The sequence below is a fragment of the Asparagus officinalis genome, chromosome 5 (assembly GCF_001876935.1).
Source record: "Asparagus officinalis chromosome 5, Aspof.V1, whole genome shotgun sequence".
Classification (NCBI taxonomy): Eukaryota; Viridiplantae; Streptophyta; class Magnoliopsida; order Asparagales; family Asparagaceae; genus Asparagus; species Asparagus officinalis.
Window position 1 is genome coordinate 38,921,494 of NC_033798.1, and position 19,515 is coordinate 38,941,008.

Below are 19,515 nucleotides of genomic sequence, written 5' to 3' on the forward strand. Positions count from 1 at the left end.
TATATCTATCTTGCAAGAATATACTTGTTAATTAATTTTAATTGGCACTTAAATCGGATTAGATTAGCATAAGACCCCCTCTCCATGTTCCTCTATTCGGCTTCCCCGCCCGCCTCTCCGTCGCCCTCCTTTCTCTCGCTGCACGATAGGTTAAGATGATGCTCTGATATTCGTAAGTGCACTCCAATCCTTGTTCTTGCAGATATAATGTTACTACAATTAGTTTACTATCGGTTTATTTCCTCGATATTTTTTTTTCATCAATGGCATCCTGGTGTTTTACTTGATGACCTAGCGATAGCAGGGATGAGGGTACTAGCATCACAAGGTTAGTTGATTGCCTTTCCTATAGGGCACCTGACTCTGTAAGTTTCTCTTTGGTAAACCCCTGGGTTTAGTATTTTGATGGTGTATGATCTTGCACATGCTTCTCTAGGATTTAAGCAATCGTTTCTACCCTCTGGACAAAGTATTATCCTTCTAGTACTATAGCACTTATCAAAGATTATCCAAAACCTCTGTATGTAAATTTTCCAAGCAATTTTTTTTGCTGCAGGGTGCATCGTGCAGGTCCACACAAGCAGATTTACTATGAGCCTAGGGAAGTAAAAGCTGCAATAGTTACTTGTGGAGGCCTATGCCCTAGTCTAAATGATGTTATTAGACAGGTATAATTTTCTCTCATCTTCACTAGTAAAATCACCAGGCACCCGTTTTTTTGCCAACTCATCAAGGTCGGATATTTTCTCTTAACTCATGTCCTAGAATCAAATTCTATATGTATCATGGACAGTTAATATTTATAGAAACGCAAATGATCATTTTTTCCGACACTATAAGCATTATTGAAAGTAGAGTTTAGTTTGATACCTGGCATTTAATGTGGGAATATGAAACCTTTTCGACATTGGATCAATGTCAAGTACATAAATTATCTTGACAGAAGCTTCAAGTGTCTCTTCATGCCTAAGTTGCATCATTCACATCGGTGATGCACTGTGGGCATTAGTGATGAATTATATTGATCTAGAATGTCATCCACATGGTGCAGCATCACTGATTGGTATGTAATCTCAATTGGCCAACTCTTCTAATGTCTAGAAAAGAATTTGTAGCACAAGAACTTAATCGCACTGGATGATATCTTCATCTGACCTGCAAACCTAGAATTCACTATCTCGGCAAGTCTTAAATAATGTGAATCCATCACAACTATCATTCTGTCACATTTGCAAATATAAAAAAGACATTCTACTAAGTCCAGTTAAAAGTGTGATGCTTTGTCTCTTTACCTGTCAAACACAAGGATTAGTTGCGAGAGGTCACTTCTACAAATTAGTATGGATTTTAACTGATGACATGGTAATGTAAAGCCCAATCCCGATATGCAGTCTTAAACTTGCTATGTTATTATGCCACAGTTCTAGCTACATGAACTCAATGAGAGGTTACACTTTGGAGGTGAATATTAATGATTTAAATCATTGTACAAGATCCCAATTCTCTTGGAGATTGTTTGGTAGCATAAAAGTACGACAAGGTTATTTTCATGACACTCGGCAGTGGGCATGTGATTCACAAAGATTGCCCCCAAAAGATCTCACTAGTGAAGCTCAATGTTGCAATGTTGGGTGGGTTTGGAAATGCATTCCCGGTGCAGGTTGATTTTTGGTCAATTTTTCGTAGCACTGATCTTATTCCAATTCAATTATTTCTAGCATATTGCTAGTCTAATAATGACTAAAGCACAACATTTCACTAAAACGAGATTCCTTGGTTTAAATATAGACCGACATGTTGGCCAATGTGCTGGTTGACAACATTTGCTATAAAACAATATGATTTATCGTTTCATCACTTTTTCAGCACTATATCGTGTTTTTCCTGATATATCTCTGATACATTGAGCAACCATTTTGGCCTAAAAAATTGACTGACTTTGCACTCACTATGGGTTTTATTTGTCTTAAAGATCGAGTTTGATTTTTTAACTCAATTAAACTTTGAACCCAAACCTGTATCCGCTAATGCCTAATAGAAACACTCATAAGAACAATTGGGCTCAATTAAGCTCTAATTCTTTGCAAGAGTGTTGCAGCTCTTGCAGTTCCTGACCATCTGCCTTGAGGTTAACTGTGTGCTGTGTTGCTGTCCTAACCATGTCATCACCATTGATTGTTGCCTACCATAAGCCCCTCCTCTTCTCTACTGCTTGATACCAATAAGCTACTCTTTGCTCCAAAATGTATCACTGTTTTTAACTCTTCCCATTTTCATCATGGATATTATGTAAAACCTTCGGCTTATGAGATTTGAGAAGACATAGGATTTATATATGAGATAGGTTTAGTCCTAGCATTATACTCTTAGAAATATTAGTAACTTCTTTAATAATTTCAAGGTTTAAGCATAAACAAGACGTGAGCACATTTCAATTATAGTTCCATTCTTTGACACAAAGTATTATACACACATGCACACTATCCGATTTGACATCCTGATATTTACTAAAGAACCCTGTTATTTCACTAATATATGCTACCAGATACAGAACTTTTTTTCTCTTACTTGACCTGGCACTCAATATTTAATACCCTAATAAGATATGCAGTTTGGGAGCCATACACAGATATGTATGTATATATGTATGTATGTATGTACATGTTGCACATATATTTACTTTTTCTCTAGTGTCAAGACCTTAGCTGATATGTCTAAACAATAGCTACATTGGCTTATCAAAGCAAATCAACTGTGTAATGATTTTTTTGTTGTGTAATGTCTTTTCTTCATTCAGGACGAAGGGCAAACTGTACTCATATCATTACGTATTCTATCTATACTAACATATTCTATAGTAACATTTTCTTATTTTTATAGATAGTATTTGCTCTTGAAAAGTATGGGGTTAAAAATATAGTCGGAATACCATTTGGCTATCGTGGATTCTTTGATGAAAGATTGTCAGAGATGCCTGTAAGAACACTTTCCTCTAGAGTCTTTTTGATGAAAGATTAAGTATGTCCATTTATTTTAATTGTCAGTTTGCTCTTTTTTTCGTCTGTAGCTTTCCCGTCGAGTGGTGCAGAACTTAAATCTAAATGGCGGAAGTTTTTCGGGTGTTTCGCGTGGAGGTGGTAAGGTTGATGAGATTGTGGATAGCATTCAGGTATTTTGGGTGCAAAGGAAAAATGGGTAAGTAACGTGTCAATGATGCATGCTTTTATAATATTTTAAGAATATAGGTGAAACTGATATTACTGTTCTAAAGAGGATTATATTGATTAGGTTGTAATTGAGAAGTTGCATATGATTGAACTGGATATATATTTTTGCTTATAAGATCAAATGATAAAGATGCGAGCAGATACCACTCAACTTGGTGGAACTCGAACAACGACAGATGAAGAAATTTGTGCAAAAGTTCTCAAAGTCAAATCATGCTACATTAAGGACTGTGGTTTTGGCCCTAGACCACCACCATTAAGGTTCTCTCGTTCTTCAATGAGTGAAATGTCTGAAAAGAATAAAGAGTTATAAAAACAGTTTCAAGAAACCCAACAACTTGTAGGAACTCAACAACAAAAGATTGATGCACAAAATGAGGTAATCCAAAGATTGGAGGAGCAAGCTAAAAAGTTTGAGGAGTTTATGGCTAATTTTTTCAGGCAACATCCATCAGCTTAGTATTCTTAGTGAACTTAAACTTGGAGAAATGTTTCTTTGATCGTGTTGCATTTGTTATTGCTTTAGACTAGCATTGTTATTTATGGTATAGAATTGTTTGCTTTGTTATTTTAATTGTTTTGATGTACTGTGGTGACAATTGATGATAATTATTTATATTTTGAGTGTTTTTCTTGTAATAGCATTATTATTGATGAAATAAAATTTTCTCATTATAAGTATACTGCTTACGTCATCTAAAGAATATTTCATCGTTATAGAGTATTCTGCTTACGTTGATAAAAACATATTTCCTCACTATAGTGATACAACCTATAACGACAAAAGTAATTTTTCTCGCTATAGACCATATAATCTATATTGACAAATATAAATTTCCTCGTAATTGAATTTCTTTGGCGAGGAATATGGGGCACAACCTACAACGATAAATTTAAATTTCATCGTCTTTGAGTCCCTTTACTGAGGAATTGTTTCCACGAGAAAAAGATACATATAATGAAGAAAATCAATTTTCTCGTTAAAGATTTATCTTTGGTAAGGAACAGTTTCCTCGCTAAAAGATACTTACAACGATGAAAATAGTTTTTTTAGAACTTTTATTATATATAAATTAAATATTATTCACGTATCATTGGCGAGGAAACTGTACTTTAGCGATGAAAATGTATGAGATTAGGTGAGGAAAAATATCGAGGCTAAAGAGTAACAACGAGAAAAGAATATATTCATCGCAAAAAGGATTTCGCGAGAAATTATAATATTCCTCGCATAAACTTTTCTTGACTACCCTATCGCGAGGAAATGATGACCAAAGTTTTTTCCTCGCTAACACACTACGGCGAGGAAATCTCGACTTTCAACGACAAACTTGTTCCTCGCGGATTAGCTTTTCTGTTGTAGTGAACCTTAACAATCAATGCATAACCTTTACAACCAACCATTATCCTTAATTCTAAAAATACAAAAAGAATAAAAAATGAAAATAATAAAATAATAATCATCTTTAATCATTTCAATATCATCAAAGAAACATCATGATAGAGAGAGATTCAATCATTTTAATATCATCAAAATAACATCATGATAGAGAGAGATGATTCATAACCTTAACAATTGACCCGTAACATTAACAATTAATTCGTAACCTTAACAATTAACCCGTAACTTTAACAATCTCCCAATACAAATAATCAAAATAATAAAAAATAAAAATAATAAAATAATCTTAATCAATCATTTCAACTATCATCTTAGTACATCATGATAAAGAGAGAGAGAGAGAAAACAAAAATAATAAAATAATGCTCATCATATTTTAATAAAAAAGAAAGAGAGAGAGAGGGGATTCATAACCTTAACAATTGACCCGTAACATTAATAATTAACTCGTAACCTTAACAATTAACCCGTAACTTTAACAATCTCCCAATACAAACAATCAAAATAATAAAAAACAAAAATAATAAAATAATCCCCATCAATCATTTCAACTATCATCTCAGTACATCATGATAAAGAGAGAGAGAAAATAAAAATAATAAAATAATCCTCATCATATTTTAAGAAAAAAAGAAAGAGAGAGAGATGGGTATTATGGTCTTCACATGTTTTAATGTCTTGGGTTTTGTGTTTTGGGGGGCTCAGAGAACAGAATCTTTATTTTTGGGGTAAAACACCCTTTGACAAAGTCTTAGGGGTGGGAAGCACGTTTCCTTAGCTTTTGGGGGCTGGAAGCATTTTTCCCTATTTTATTTGCCAAAGAATGTAGCATATATTTTTGCAACTAGCTTGTTGTTTGAATTTCAGACTTTAATATCAAACCAGGGAGGACATTCCTCCTTGCAATGTATAACTTCTATATCTTTCACTTCCTTAATATCTATTTGTTAGGCATTATTTGCTTTATTTCCATCTCTGCTTTTGTTTGCCTTTGGACTTTGTTCTATCATTTTTAACAGAGCGATATGATAATCATCAAGTATGGGACTTTTGCTGTCTTCGAGTCGTTTCTTCATGACTCGCTGGCTTGAACTTCTCACGCTGACGTACATATTGCTGTAACAATATTGAGTTACTTTCTAAGTTGAGAACGGGACTGCAGTATTGCTGGACCTTTGGAGAACCGCTGAAATAAGTGAGGAGAATATATAAGGTCTTGTTTAATTTTTAGCTAGATTGTTTTAGATTTTAAGCAAAGCGCTAGGATGCTTGTTTACTAATAAATCTTTAAGGCGCTGCTTGCCCCATCAAAAATTGTTGCTGTTAATGAACAAAATCCTTGAATTCTCGTTATTTTGTGTATTATTAGATCTGTGTTGCAGTTATATCTTTGTTGATCTTGAATGTTCTTACTGGTTCCATCTTTGTGTATCATCCTTCTCCGTACGTTGCTTCTACTTGATCGAAAGGGTGTCCTCTTTTGATTCATATCTCGACTTTTTCCACGTCTTTGCTTTGCATATGGCCTGAATAAATATTCAGATTCAGCGCAGAAAAGAAAATCTGGAGTTAAATTTTGAGAGCATGGTTGAAAATGGTGAATAATGAACTTCGTAAACTACTACATTATGAGCATGATTGGGTGAGCTTGGTGGTTTTACACATTTAGAAGCGAACGGCTCAGTATTGGTCGTTACCGTTTTGTCATTTATAAACAACTAGTGTGCACCCGTGCAAAACACGATCCCTTTTTTTATTTCAGTTACTTTAATTTTTTTAAATACTGCAGTAATTTTAAATGCTACAGTAATTTTTTTAAAATACAGTATCCTGTTTTGTATTACAGTGATATTGCATAGTAATAAACAACAACAACTCACTGTAGCATGAATAGTTAATTTTTGAATCCTCCTGTAAGTATAGAAGAGTAGATGAGTTGGAAAACAAGCATGTTATGATATTTTTGTCGCGCGCCTATGCGGAAGCGTTGCACGTACACACAACGAACTTGAGATCACGGAAGAAGAAAGCCAAACTCTTGCACAAACCAAGCCAAATACGACAAATCAAACCAAACACAGAGATATACGTGGTTCGACAACTTGCCTACGTCCACGGGGAGAGGATGAGGAGATTTCACTAATTCAAAGAGAGTACAAAGGGTTACAATCACACAAAACTCTCAAACTAACCCTCAACCAAAGATCTCACCTTGCTCACAATATCTCCCTCTCACAATGCTCAAAAGATTCCTCAATCTCTGATAAAAAACTCTAACAAATCGTTTCCCTATTTATATCAAAACAAAAACCCAATCAGACTGCAAACAGAAAACCTGATTATGCAAAAAACCCATCGTAAGTCGACTTAACAGAGAGCATAAGTCGACTTGGCAGAGAGAAAAATAGCAACTGGAGCACACTTCGTAAGTCGACTTATCAAACCTGATAAGTCGACTTGGTAGAGGAAAAATTCACAATTCCAGCGCAGATCGTAAGTCGACTTGTGCACACTGTCAAGTCGACTTACCATAAGTCGACTTACCCTTATGCATGAGTCGACTTATGCCAGAAAATCTGGTTTTTCTGATTTCTTCACAATTCTCCACCTCAGCGAATTTTGCCAAAACTGAGCCGACACCAAACCAAGAGCATCAATGTGTCGTCTCTCCAAATACGGCTGCACCACCATGGTTGCCTACGTACCCCCTCTCCCAAGGGATCAAGCCGCCCGTAGTTCATCCAAATGGCCGTCAACGGCCTCAACAATCACAAATATTCAACAAGTTTCTGCAATGATCAAACTTGTTGCTTGGAACCACCTTCGTGAGCATATCCGCCGGATTATCCTTCGTATGGACCTTCACAATCTCCACATCGCCATCTTCAAGAACATCTCGAACGAAGTGATAACGAACGTCAATGTGCTTCGTCCTCGCATGAAAAACCTGATTCTTCGCCAAATATATAGCACTCATGCTATCACAATGAATAGTGACGGATCGCTGCGATATACCAAGTTCTTCCAGAAGTCCTCGAAGCCAAATAGCCTCCTTCACAGCCTCCGTAACTGCCATATACTCTGCCTCCGTCGTAGACAAAGCCACCGTCGACTGTAAGGTGCATCTCCAACACACCGGCGCACGGGTCAAAGTGAACACATACCCCGTCGTAGACCGGCGCTTATCCAAATCCCCGACATAATCTGAATCAACATAGCCAATGCATAGCTGCCCACCTGTAGTGTCCCGCTCATAAACCAAACCAACATTGAGCGTACCTAGAATGTATCTCAAAATCCATCTCACGGCATCCCAATGACCCACTCCTGGATCGTGCATGTATCTCGACACCATGCTCACTGCCTGAGACAAATCTGGCCTCGTACATATCATCGCGTACATCAAGCTCCTAACTGCGCTCGCATATGGAGTCTTCAACATCAACTCATGGTCTTCAACTGACTTCGGTGAAAGGTCAGCTGAAAGCTTCAAATGGGCTCCCAACGGTACACCAACTGGCTTTGTATCCAAGCTAACATGGAATCGCTGTAGAACCTTCTTCAAATAAGCCACCTGTGTCAAACAAATTCTACCCTTCTTCTTGTCTCTGCCAATCTCCATCCCTAAAATGCGCTTCGCCTCTCCCAAGTCCTTCATCTCAAACTCATTCGAAAGCTGAACTTTCAACTCATCTATAGCTGACCTGGAACTAGAGGCAACCAACATGTCATCGACATAAAGCAACAAATAAATGTACGCACCTCCTCTCAACTTGCGAAAATACACGCAAGGATCAAACTGGCTCCGAGTGTACGAATGACTAAGCATAAAACCATCGAATCGCCTATACCACTGTCGAGGAGACTGCCTCAAACCGTATAGCGATTTCTTTAACCTGCAAACCAACTTATCTTTCCCTGCAGCTCGGAATCCTAATGGCTGAGTCATATATATTTCTTCATTAAGATCACCATGAAGAAATGCCATCTTCACATCCAACTGATCTAACTCTAATCCATACTGTGCCACCAAAGCTAGCAAAATCCGAATCGAAGAGTGCTTCACCACCGGAGAGAAAACCTCATTGTAATCAATACCTTCCTCCTGTGCATAGCCCTTCGCAACCAACCTAGCCTTGAACCTCACTGGAGTGCCCTCAATGCCCTCCTTCTTCGTGTACACCCACTTGCACCCAATCGCCTTCCGCCCCTTTGGAAGCTCTACAAGCTTCCATGTATCGTTCTTGTGAAGAGACTCCATCTCCTCCTGCATAGCCACCTGCCACGAATCAGCCTCCGAACTCTGCTCGGCCTCTTTGAATGTAGTAGGCACCATCTCATCGATACTCTCCACCGGAAGTGCATATGCAACTGTGTCGGCATACCGTGCTGGCACCCATATGTCTCTCCTCTGTCTCCGTGCCGCAATAGAATCCTGAACCTGAGTCGTCGGTCCATGATCCTGCTCATGAGTACCCGTATCCTCCGCATCAGCATCGTGCTCGCCTGGCGTCACCTCAGTCGGCACTCTAATGGATACTGCACTATCTGGACTCTGTGGAGCTGCATCAATCTCCACCACCTGCGAAATCTCCTCTGTCGGGTCGCTCTCCACCTGATGAGAGCTGGGAAGCTTCAAGATAGAAGCCTCATCGAATGTGACGTCCCTACTCAGCACAATCTTCCTATCAACTGGATCCCAAAGCTTGTATCCCTTGACACCACGCTTGAATCCTACAAATATGGCCTTCCTAGCTCGAGGTTCCAACTTATAAGTTTTAATATGATAATATGCAGGGCAACCAAATACCTTAAGCTGGTCATAGTCATGTGCTGTCTCTCCCGACCACATCTCCATAGGGGTCTTCCCCTCAATCGCATATGAAGGCAGCCTATTAATGAGGTGGCTCGCATAAGAAAGTGCCTCAGCCCAAAATATCTTCTCCAAACCACTATGCGCCAATAAACATCGAATCTTCTCCAGCAAAGACCGATTTAACCTCTCTGCCACCCCTTTCTGCTGCGGTGTATGACTAACTGTGAAGTGCCTCTCTATGCCCTCGTCTCGACATAGCTGCTGAAAGGGGTCTGAAGTATACTCGCCGCCGTTGTCGGATCTCAACGTCTTGATCTTTCTCCCAGTCTGTAGTTCCAATCTCTTCATCCACTCCACAAACAAATCTAGGACTTCACTCTTATGCTTCATGGTGTACACCCAACAACGCCTAGAATAGTCATCAACAAATGTGACGAACCAATGTCGACCACCAAGTGATGCCGTCTTGGTGGGACCCCAAACATCTGTATGCACGTAGTCCAAGATGCCCCTCGTCCTATGAATGGCCGTCCCGAACTTCACCTTCGTCTTCTTGCCAAGTACACAGTGCTCACAGAATTCTACTTTACCACTCTTGGCTCCCTTCAAAAGCCCCTGCTTGCACAATGCCTGCAGTGACTTTTCACCTGTATGCCCTAGCCTGTAGTGCCAAAGTCTGCTCATGTCCGCCTCTGAAATCGCCGAAGCAACCTGGCCAATCTCGGTGCTCCCCTTCAGATAGTATAAGTTATGTCTGCGGATTCCCTTCATCACCACCAAAGATCCCTTAGTGACCTTTGCTACAGCATTCTCAAAGGTCACCCTGAATCCCTTCGTCTCCAAAGCCCCAACTGAGATAAGATTCTTCTTAAGTTGAGGAACAAATCTCATCTCCTTCAACTCACGGACTACTCCATCATGCATCCGAATCCTCACAGTACCTATCCCACAAACGCCACAGGATTGATCATTTCCCATGACAACAACACCCCCATCGAGTCTCTCAAATGATGAGAACCAATCTTGCCTAGGAGTCATATGATAAGTAGTGCCAGAATCAAGCATCCACTCCGATGCATCCAAATGGTTCACCTCCGGAGTAATCAAAAGAGAAAAGCTCGAATCATCGGAATCATCGCCTTTCGCAACATTCACCTCATTGGCCTTCGGGCCCTTATTCTTTCTATTCTCCTTTTCTTTGACTTTCGGGCAATCTCTCTTCCAATGTCCCTGCTCCTTGCAGAATGCACATTGGTTCTTTCCAAGCTGGTGATGACCTCTTGACTTTGACCTCCCTCTATTTCCACCTTTCTGATATGAGCTTCTACCTCTCGCCGACAAGGCCTCTCCTGAAGTACTAGCGCGGGAAGTCTCCTTATCCTTCCTCCTCAAATCATAGATCGTCAATGCGTTAGTCACTTCACTATAAGTGATAGAAGATCTCCCGTTCAGCAACGTAAGGACGAATGTATCATACTCCTCATCCGGTAAGGAGCCCAAAAGAATAATAGCCTTGTACTCATCTGTGATCTTCTCATCCACGTTCGCCAAGTCCGACAACAACTTAGTGTAGTTGTTCACATGATCCGCAAGCGAGGTGCCTCTGGACATCTGAAATCTGAATAATCTTCGCAGCAAGTGCAACCTGTTCTCAACACTCTTCGTGAGATACTTGTTGTTGAGAATCTCCCACATCTTCATTGCAGACGTCACCTCAATCACATCGTATTTCAGCTCCTATTCCAAACAAGACCTGATCACCCCGCAAGCATTTCGATTCATCTTTTCCCATATCGCCTCTTCATATTTAGGTGGCCTCACATCGATCATGATGGTCTCCTTCAGATTTTGAGCATTGAGCGCATCCTGTACGTCGCTCATCCACAAACCAAAATTGATCTTGCCGTCATATTTCACTATACTAATCTTAGTGTTCTGAAAACCCACTTGAACTGTGCCTGTCATCTTGCTGCTTTCACCAACTTCTTCACCCATAATCACAAATTTCAAATTGTAGAGAAATATCCAAACTTTGAAAAGAATAAGAAATTACCCAACTAAACCCTAGATTGGATTCCAAATAGAACTCCTAACCACACGAGGAAAGCGAGATTTTCAACGGCAACTTCAAACCCTAACTCCACCAAAGCCTAGATCTCCAAGAACCAAGCTTCCAACTGAATCTTCCTCCACCTAATCCAAAACCCCAGATCTGAAATCTGAGCTCTGATACCACTTGTCGCGCGCCTATGCGGAAGCGTTGCACGCACACACAACGAACTTGAGATCACGGAAGAAGAAAGCCAAACTCTTGCACAAACCAAGCCAAATACGACAAATCAAACCAAACACAGAGATATACGTGGTTCGGCAACTTGCCTACGTCCACAGGGAGAGGATGGAGAGATTTCACTAATTCTAGGAAAGTACAAAGGGTTACAATCACACAAAACTCTCAAACTAACCCTCAACCAAAGATCTCACCTTGCTCACAATATCTCCCTCTCACAATGCTCAAAAGATTCCTCAATCTCTGATAAAAAACCCTAACAAATCGTTTCCCTATTTATATCAAAACAAAAACCCAATCAGACTGCAAACAGGAAACCTGATTATGCAAAAAACCATCGTAAGTCGACTTAACAGAGAGCATAAGTCGACTTGGCAGAGAGAAAAACAGCAACTGGAGCACACTTCGTAAGTCGACTTATAAAACCTGATAAGTCGACTTGGCAGAGGAAAAATTCACAATTCCAGCGCAGATCGTAAGTCGACTTGTGCACATTGTCAAGTCGACTTACCATAAGTCTACTTACCCTTGTGCATGAGTCGACTTACCCTTGTGCATGAGTCGACTTATGCCAGAAAATCTGGTTTTTCTGATTTCTCCACAATTTTGGGTTAGGAAGCCTTTCCCCCATTTAACAATCAATCAATTGACGACTTGATATTTTCAGAGGTACATCCTTTGAGATAATAATATACTGTATAACATACGGTTGTTACATCTCAGAATCGTTTTGAGAGTTGCAGCAGCCCGGAGTTAAAAGTACTTGATACTTGGATTTTAGTGCTACTGCTAACGCACCTCTTGCAAAGAATCGACGTATTCCAAATTTCAAAGCCGACTATTCTCAATGTACTCGAAAGAGAAAAAAGCGAGATGTTACAGGGAGCTGGTATGTAGAATTGATAAATAAATAGAGGCTAAATTGGTTCCTGTACCAATTGTAAATGGGCCGTAGTAATCTGCGCCCCCAGCCAATTTCCAGCAAGGATAGACAAAAAAAAAATATGCTTAGGGTCTTTCATGCAAAAATGTTTTAAAAACAGCAAGTATATCATCAAAATCAGGGTTTTAGCGAACCTCCTATCAAAAAATTCTGTCCCCCCCAAAAAATGATACAGGCACACCTCCGGCGACATCCCCCTCTAGCTACAGTATACGGGCCCCACTTGAGATTTTTAAAAAAATCTCAAGTCTCCGGCGACATCCCCCTCTAGCTACAGTATACGGGCCCCACTTGAGATTTTTAAAAAAATCTCAAGTGGGGCCCCGTGCACTGCAGCTAGAGGGGGGTGTGGTCGGAGGTGTGCCCGAGGATGTGCCTGTAGCACCTCCTAGAAAAAAAAAATCTCCGTCTCCACAGTTCTGGCCACCGCCCGTTAATTCACCGCCGTTTCTTTTCACCGCCTTCGAATGTATCTTTCCATTGAAGTCCGAGAAAATGAAGATGAAGACGATGAGCAAGCGAAAGAACAGGCCAAATCCAAAAGAAGACGACGAAGAAGAAGTCGTAGAGTTCACGAGGCACTGGGAAATCAAAACTTTTAATTTCATCTCTCAAAAGCCAAACCCTAGAACTTATCATCTTTTCTCTCTCTTTCAATTGTAGAATCTCAGAGTTAAGTTAGGAAAAAATTATCCTAAATGTTGTAGAAGTTGAAGATATTATAAACTTCGAATGATTGTGATTGTCTGAAAATTCTGCATGTCTAAGAATTCTGCAATCAACGTGTTTACTTTTGATGGTGCCTCTCGACCATCTATGGTGTTGAGAGATCATTGATGGTTAAGAAGCACATCGATGATATTCATACCTTTGGACTTTTTGCACCATTGACTGATCATAGCACCATCGATGGTCATCATTCACCATCGATGGTCAATGACCTACCATCAATGATAATGATGCTGAAGAGCTGATTTTTGTATTGTTTCACTTTGTACATATCTCGTATCTGTAATTTGCATAGGTATTGTAAAGCTCCCAATAAAATAATATATTGAGTGTTAAAAAAATAAAATAAACACAATATACCATTTAGTCAAAAACTACACTCATGCAAAAACTCATTAAATTTCACCAGATTTTCCCCCTTTTATTATCATAAAAGAGAAAAATATGCAAATAAATATACTCAATAAATGAAAATTCAGATAAAAATCATTTGAGAGGTGTACATGAAAGAAAATCACATTAGATCACACAAAATTTGATAAAAATAGCACAAGGGATCAAAATTAATCATAAGACACATGAACACGGGAGAAAACATGTCATAATGCATAATGAAAAATTTAAATATCAATGTAAAGTGAGTGAAACAGATAGTGAATAGACTCTTGCTAGTTCAGAAGACAAAATCATTTATATCAAGGTGATAAATGATCAAAAATAAGACCAAAGCTATCTCAATTTTAGAAACAATGATAAAAGTGTCGTCCTATCACCTCAACCATACATGACTTAGGAGGAAGAACGATATTGTTTGGCGTACGCAGGTGATTCACATCATCTTTAAATATAGATTTTATTCAGTATAGAATGTCCACCCATTAAGACACGCACATGTGAACTCACGTGAATGAATTCACGTGAAAAGCTGCGCACATGAAGAGAAAGTGCGGCTTGTGGGGACCCACGTCATGTGAAGATTCGTGGAAGGCTAGCTTTGAGTCCAGCGGACAAAAGGAAAGTGTAGGTATGGAAAATGGCCCACCCGATTTGTTTCAAGGCTATAAATGTGCACGAATTTCTCCTAGGGTTTTGTGCTAAGGTTGGGCGGTTTTGTGTAATTGGCGGCTGCAGAAAAGTGCGAAGGCAGAGAGGAGCGGAGAAATTAAAGCGGTGGCTTTGGAGCAGTGCGAAGGCGGCTTTGGAGCAGTGCAAGGACAGATAGGCTTTTCTTTGTTTTTGGCGGCTGTCTTTTGTTTTGAGAGAGATAATTGTATGAGGGGTTTAAGAGATTTTGTGAGGGTTTAGATTGAGTGGTTGTAAACCCTAGTTGTGTTCTCCCCCTCTAATAGTAGATCTCCCCCCTCCTTGCCCCGTGGACGTAGGCTATTTGCCGAACCACGTAAAAGTTTGTGTTCTTGTCGTGATTTGTAATAGCTTGTAGGATCCCTCGACAGGTCAGTCCTAGAACTGATGAGAGGAAGAGCCGATATCTCACTTGGTTGAGATATCCGCTTCAGATTCTTATTTTTTTGGTGAGACGGGAATTCTTATCGATCTAATCTCTCTTGTTGTGCTTCCGAAGTGCTGCCGAAATTTCCGCTGCGCACAACAAGTGGTATCAGAGCTCCGGGTTAGACTTGAGAGCTTGTTTGAAGGATTCGCTGAATGATTCTTATTTGAAGGGTTAGATCGACAATATGGGTGAAGCAAGCACATCGGGATCGTCTCTTACGAAGACGATACATAATTTGAGCATAAATAACATGAAGATTGATGTTCCGAAGTTCGACGGCAAGATTAATTTCGGATTGTGGAGGTGTCAGGTGATGGACGCCTTAGACGCTCAGAATTTGGAGGAAACTCTTGAGTTACAAGAGAAACCTGCCGAGATGGAAGCTAAGATTTGGAAGAAGATGAATAGTAGGGCGTGTGGAGTTATTCGATCATGCTTGACGCCGGATCTTATTTATGACGTGATGAACGAGACATCGGCGAAGAAGATGTGGGAAACGCTCAATGAAAAGTATCTTACTAAGAGCATTGAGAATCGGCTTCACTTGAAGAAGAGGTTTTACCAGTTCAAGATGAAGAGGGGAGTTTCCATTAGGGAGCATGTTATCAACTTCACAAAGCTACTTTCAGACATGGCCAATGTGGATATCATGGTTGAGGATGAAGATAAGGCAATGCTACTTTTGTGTTCGTTGCCCGAGGATGATTATGATACTTTTGTCCTAACTATGATTAATGGAAGAATTACTGTTAGTTACAAGGAGGTGACCTCAGCGTTGGTGAATTATGAGTTGAGGAAGAGTGTTGATGAGTCCTCCGAGATGGCATCGGGAGATGCATTAGTAGTTCATGGCCATGGTTCAAACCGAAGCAGGAGGTCGCGGTCTAGAGGTGCACATCATGGGATTCGTAGGAATCAGTGTGCCTTTTGTAAAGAGGATGGACATTGGAAAGCCGAATGCCCAAAGTTAGATCGAGCCGAGAAGAATAAGGGGAAAGCTGTACAAGCTTCAGAGGTGAATGTTGTCAAGAATAGTGGCGACAATTCAGATTCGGATTCTTCGGGCTATTCGTTGTCTGCACTACCGTCAGTTTGTGTTACCAACTCTACAGAGTGGATATTGGATTCGGGTGCTTCATACCACGTTTGCCCTAGGAGGGATTGGTTCTCTAGCTTTCAGAAGTTGGAAAGAGAGGATGTTGTGCTCATGGGTAATGGACATGCATGCTCTATTGGTGGTATTAGTACCGTTCGGATTAAGATGAGTGACGGGATGGTGCGGGAGTTGGAAGAAGTAAGGTTCGTTCCGCAGTTGTCGAAGAACATCATTTCACTAGGAGCTTTGGTGACATCTGGCTATAAAGTGACATTGGTGGATGCACGTTTGAAGGTCACATCGGGGTCCATGATTGTGATGAAGGGCGTCAGAAGGAGCAATTTGTATTATTTGCTCGGAAGCACAGCGATTGATAGGGAGATGACCACTTTATCAGATTCGGCTAGACTGTGGCGTTGTTTGATGCTGGGTTATTTGATTGGTAATGTCGTGCATAGGTTATTGAGGAGTGCTTTGACCTGCAGTTTGAAGTCTTGTGAACCCATTGGTTTGAGCGAGAAGACCGAGATGGAGTTTGGCACTTCTATCCATCATTTGAGGGGTTTTCTGAGGGGTGTTCATTCAGGCATTCGGGGGCCTTCCAAGAGAGCATCATTGGGAGGTAATAGGTATGTTGTTTCCGCAGTTAGGGATTGTTGTAGGCATTGGTGGGTTGCAACCAAGTCCCGTTGGTGTGAAGTCCTAGAAGCCCGCAACAAATTGAGGAAGTCCCGTTGGTGTGAAGTCCTAGAAGCCCGCAACAAATTGAGGAAGTGTATTGGCAGAAAGGTGAATGTGCTTTAGTCTGATGTTAGAGGGAGGTACAAGAGGGACCTATATCTGCATTTGTGCCGAGCTCACGGCAATAGGAGACACTTCATTGGTGTGGAAACTTTGAGGCGACGTGATGAGATGGCAGATTTGGGGAGCTGTTCCTTTCTGGAGGAGGATCGGCGTTTGATGTTGAGCATTGGCATTGGTGTGCAGGCTACGACATGTTTGGGCCATCTTAGCTGCATGTAGAGATTTTGGATCTGGTGGAGCTGCTTCAGATTTTGGGTTGCGTCGGATGTTTGGCTACCCAGCACTTGGTCACATCATGGATGTGAGATTTGATCTGATAGCACATTTGGGATTCAGAGGCGTGTTTGATTATCAGGTATTGGCTTCTAACTTTGTTCTGAGCAGGTATGTCACGTTTGACTCTCGACAGATGGAGAGTGATGATCAGATCTTTGGGACATCGCAGCGGGTGGAGAGTGATGCTACTCCACGTTGGGTGAAGACTCCAGATCATACTGTATCATTTGGGATTCCAGCTGATGTGACACAGATTGGGAATCATGTTGTTTTGGATGCAGATGATAGGTTGATTGATTCGAGTGCAGCTGATAGATGTAGTCTAGACATGGCCGTTGGTTCATCTCAGGTGGAGGTGTTTGGATTGTTTCAGTTTAGGGCCATTGGAGGTGCTATCAGCCGCAGACTTGATCGTGATGTTGGAGAAGGGTTGCAAACTCTTCTATTAGATTGAGGTCGTTAGTGGCCATTGGGTGAACTACGTTTGACTTGATTCCTTGGGCAAGAGGATACGTAGGCAGTCCTTACGATGCAGCCAGTTTGGTTTAGTTGATGGGGTTGAGATCAATTTGGAGAATGACACCGACATTTGGGTGAGTGTTCGCACTCCCGTTTGGGTCTCGACGTGTTGCGGATGGAGTCCGTTGTCATGAGTCCGTTGCCATGACGTACTGGATACAACAAGTGAGACACTTGTTTTGGGTGGTGTCGGCTCAGTTTTGAGAAAACTTCGCCGAGGTGGAGAATTGTGAACTCACGTGAATGAATTCACGTGAAAAGCTGCGCACATGAAGAGAAAGTGCGGCTTGTGGGGACCCACGTCATGTGAAGATTCGTGGAAGGCTAGCTTTGAGTCCAGCAGACAAAAGGAAAGTGTAGGTATGGAAAATGGCCCACCCGATTTGTTTCAAGGCTATAAATGTGCACGAAAAATGGCCCACCCGATTTGTTTCAAGGCTATAAATGTGCACGAATTTCTCCTAGGGTTTTGTGCTAAGGCTGGGCGGTTTTGTGTAATTGGCGGTTGCAGAAAAGTGCGAAGGCAGAGAGGAGCGGAGAAATTAAAGCGGTGGCTTTGGAGCAGTACGAAGGCGGCTTTGGAGCAGTGCAAGGACAGATATGCTTTTCTTTGTTTTTGGCGACTGTCTTTTGTTTTGAGAGAGATAATTGTATGAGGGGTTTAAGAGATTTTGTGAGGGTTTAGATTGAGTGATTGTAAACCCTAGTTGTGTTCTCCCCCTCTAATAGTAGATCTCCCCCCTCCTTGCCCCGTGGACGTAGGCTATTTGCCGAACCACGTAAAAGTTTGTGTTCTTGTCGTGATTTGTAATAGCTTGTAGGATCCCTCGACAGGTCAGTCCTAGAACTGATGAGAGGAAGAACCGATATCTCACTTGGTTGAGATATCCGCTTCAGATTCTTGTTTTCTTGGTGAGACAGGAATTCTTATCGATCTAATCTCTCTTGTTGTGCTGCCGAAGTGCTGCCGAAATTTCCGCTGCGCACAACAGCACAAACATAAATCCATAAGTGTGGGTTTCTTTATCATCTTTTAATAAATACACTAAATTTTTCATAGGTTTCATAAGAGTGTGGATCTTTTATTATCCTTTAAAAATATACTCTTATTGTTTAATTATATATTTTACATAGATGCACTTAAGTACATAAAACAAAAAGCTCATGCATTATCCAAGTCAAAATTTCTTAGAATCACAAGATATAACCTGAAATATGTATGAATGAAATATAAGACTTCTCCGTCCCTATTTCACCACATAAAACATGATTAGTATAAAAACATAGGTGTGTGAAATTACTACGTGAAAAATCACGTGCAAGCAATATGTCAAGTAATCATCTGTTGATCAACTTGCATAGAAATACGTACACATAGATTGAAAAATATATATGAACATGGGTGTCATAATCAAGCCTATATACCAATAAATAACATTATCTGAATCAATCATATAAAAGCATATACATTAGCATGTCCAAATTTTTTTCGAAACTAAAAAGAAAGAAAAAGAAATTTTAATTTTGCTTTCATATTTAAAAAACTAAAAGAGAAAATAATCAAAAATCTAACTAGAAAAGAAAATGGAAAAGAAACAAAAAAGAAAAAATTATGTACATACATTAAGTGAGGTTATAGAATATATCTTTAATTATCCATTTCAGAAGAACTACTGAAACAATCATTCATGCAAGCATCGCGTACCTTCACAATGAATCTTAGCTTGCATAATGAGACTTATTTGTAACGTATCAACAACTTCTCATGTTCCCCCCAAATATTTTATACTTTTTAAAATTAATATGAAGAAAAATACAAAGTGTAAATATTTGCATGCATATTAACATTCAAATCAATTGAACCTATTTGAAATAAATGAAGTTGCATTTGTAGTTTCAG